The sequence below is a fragment of the Ceratotherium simum genome, chromosome X (genome assembly GCF_057802395.1).
Source record: "Ceratotherium simum simum isolate JZ-2026a chromosome X, ASM5780239v1, whole genome shotgun sequence".
Classification (NCBI taxonomy): domain Eukaryota; kingdom Metazoa; phylum Chordata; class Mammalia; order Perissodactyla; family Rhinocerotidae; genus Ceratotherium; species Ceratotherium simum.
In genome coordinates, this window is record NC_141940.1 from 89403095 (window position 1) to 89405696 (window position 2602).

Below are 2602 nucleotides of genomic sequence, written 5' to 3' on the forward strand. Positions count from 1 at the left end.
GATGAGGCTGAGCACCTCCTGGCTTTGTGGGTTTGGGGGCTGGGTTGGGCTAGGGGGTTAACAATACTATGATTTCAAAGTATTGCTGGAGAAGGGCTGGTTGTGGGTAAAGGTACGGGAGGTGGATGGTTGGTGACGTGTTCTGGAAGATGGGGATCTAGGAGAAATGAAAGAGGGTGGTTTGAAGAGTTGAATCTACAGCCAGCAAGGCAGGCTAGGAGGTCGTGAGACATGCCCCTTGAACTTCATCTGCTCCAGCTCCCTCACTCACAGATGGGGGAACTGAGACCCAGAGTAGCACACGCTTGATTAGAGGAGACTTAAACCGAGGCTTCCTGACAGCAAACAGCTCTGAATTGAACCCTAATGAAAAGCATCTCTCAGTTTGGCAAATTCCCCTTCCTTGTGGATGTCTCCTACATTCTCTCTTCTGAGCTCCCGGGTACACTAGGCTAGTGTGTGACTGAGCTCTGTGGAGCACTGAGAAGACAGACCTTGGATTCAGGTCGACCTGGGTTCCAATCCCTGGGTGAGAAAATTACTTCTCTTGCCTCAGGTTGCTAATCTGCGAAATAATCATTCATTTATTCACCAAGTATTAACTTCATATCATGTGCTAGCCCTAGGGAGACAAAGATGGGCAAAGAAGACATCATCTCTCATCTACAGAGGTGAGCATGGAAGGCAGGCAATTAAGCGATTACAATACAGTACAGTAGAACTAAGATGGATAGATTATAGAAGCATGTAGATGGCAGGAGAACCTAATCTGGCCGACACACGAAGAATGAGTTGGAGTTAGCCAGGCAAAAGACAAAAGTATGAAAATGTATCAGGCAGAGAGAACAGCATGTGCAATGAATGAGCTGGAAGGTTAGAGAGTGAGCTCAGGGCCTTTGGGGAACTGAAATTAGTTCAGTACAGCTGGGGAGGAGAGCGTGAGGCTGTGAGGAGGGTGAAGATGCAGAGGTAGGCCAGATCATAAAAGGCCTTTGAAGCTATGATACAGGTTTTAGACTTCATACTAAGAATGATAGGGACCTCTGAAGGCTTATAGACAGGAAAGTCACTCTTAAGTTTGTGTTTCAGAAGGATCATTCTGTCTGTGGAGAGTGGATTATAGAGAAACAGTCCCAGAGGGAGGACGAGCAGTGAGGAGGCTTTTGCAGAAGTCCAGTAGAAAGGTGATGGTGGCTTGGACCAGGTAGTGGCAGTAAGAGTTGGAGAGTCAAGAGATTTGAGAGATAGAATGGGCAGAATTTGGGATTGACAGGCATGCAGGAGTTAAGAAAGAGGGAACAGTCAAGGTTGACTTCTTGGTTTCTGGCTTGGGGAAAGGCTGGATGGGGGTGCCATTCACTGTCAAAGGGAACATCAAAGCTGTTAGTGCACAGTGCCAGCCACATAGTAAGTACTCGGTGAAGGTTAGCTACAATTCTTATCATAAGTTCAGGTTTAGATATGTAGTGCTGACCAAATATCCAGTAGGGAGTGGGATGTATGGGTCAAGTGAGATGGTCATGAGAAGATTCCATGTGATAATGTGCATAGGCATTTGGCACAGTGCCCTGAACACAACAGGCCCAGTAAACGTGAGTCCTCTCCTCTCATTGTCTCGAGCAGAAAACACCACAATAGTCCGTTTATTACTGACATCCTTCAGGGAAGAACTTCAACTAGGGTCAGCATCTGAAGGGAGAAGGTTAGGTGGCACTCAGAAGGGCTTTCTGATGGTCTCACTGTCAACCTCTTGTATGGCTCGGCTCCTAAGACTGGTAGTGAGCCCTCACCTCTCACAACACCTTCTCGGTTCATGAGCTTATTGAACCCCATAACTACTCTCTGAGGGAGTCTGGGCAGGCATTATCACTCCCGTTTTACACATGGCTAACCCCAAATTTGAGACACAATGACTTGCTCGAGGTCATACAGTTGGTAAGGGTCCATCCGTGCCTGGAACTGAGGCCTCGAACTGGAGTCTTCCTGACTCCAAAGCCTGAGATCCATTCCATTGTACCGTCACGCAGACTAATTTATTGAGCATTTACTACGTGCCAAGTACAGCACCAAGCCCTTTACAAGCATTCATCTCTGATCATTAAAATGGAATTATCATTGCCAGTTTACAGAGAAGTAGAATTTGAGGATGGAGGGTGTTAAATGACTTGCCGGAGATCACTCAGACAGGAGGGTCAGAGCTAAGATTAGCTTGTAGCTCTCCAGTAGCTCAGTAGCAGGGATTTTACCAACCCCATTGCGAGACGCTGGCCAGCGACAGACCTGGTTCATAGACTTCTCGATCCAGGTAAACTCAGTTTCAGAAAAAAAAAGGCTGCGCTACGCCTGCGCACTAGCTACAGGGGCGGGGAGGTCAACCCGAGGGCGAGAATGCGGTGGTGCCAAAGTGGGCGTGTCTGTTTCCCAAACACCGACTGTCCCCACGGTGCATGTCTGTCCCAAGGTTGGCCTTCCGACTTGAATGACGGCCTCTCTTAACCAATCATCGCAGAAGTCAGCCTGTTGCCAGGGTGAAGCGGCGCCCTCCTCTCCGTCGGATGTGGATTTGCAGGTGGGTGGGACCGGAACTGACGCTTCAGGGGAT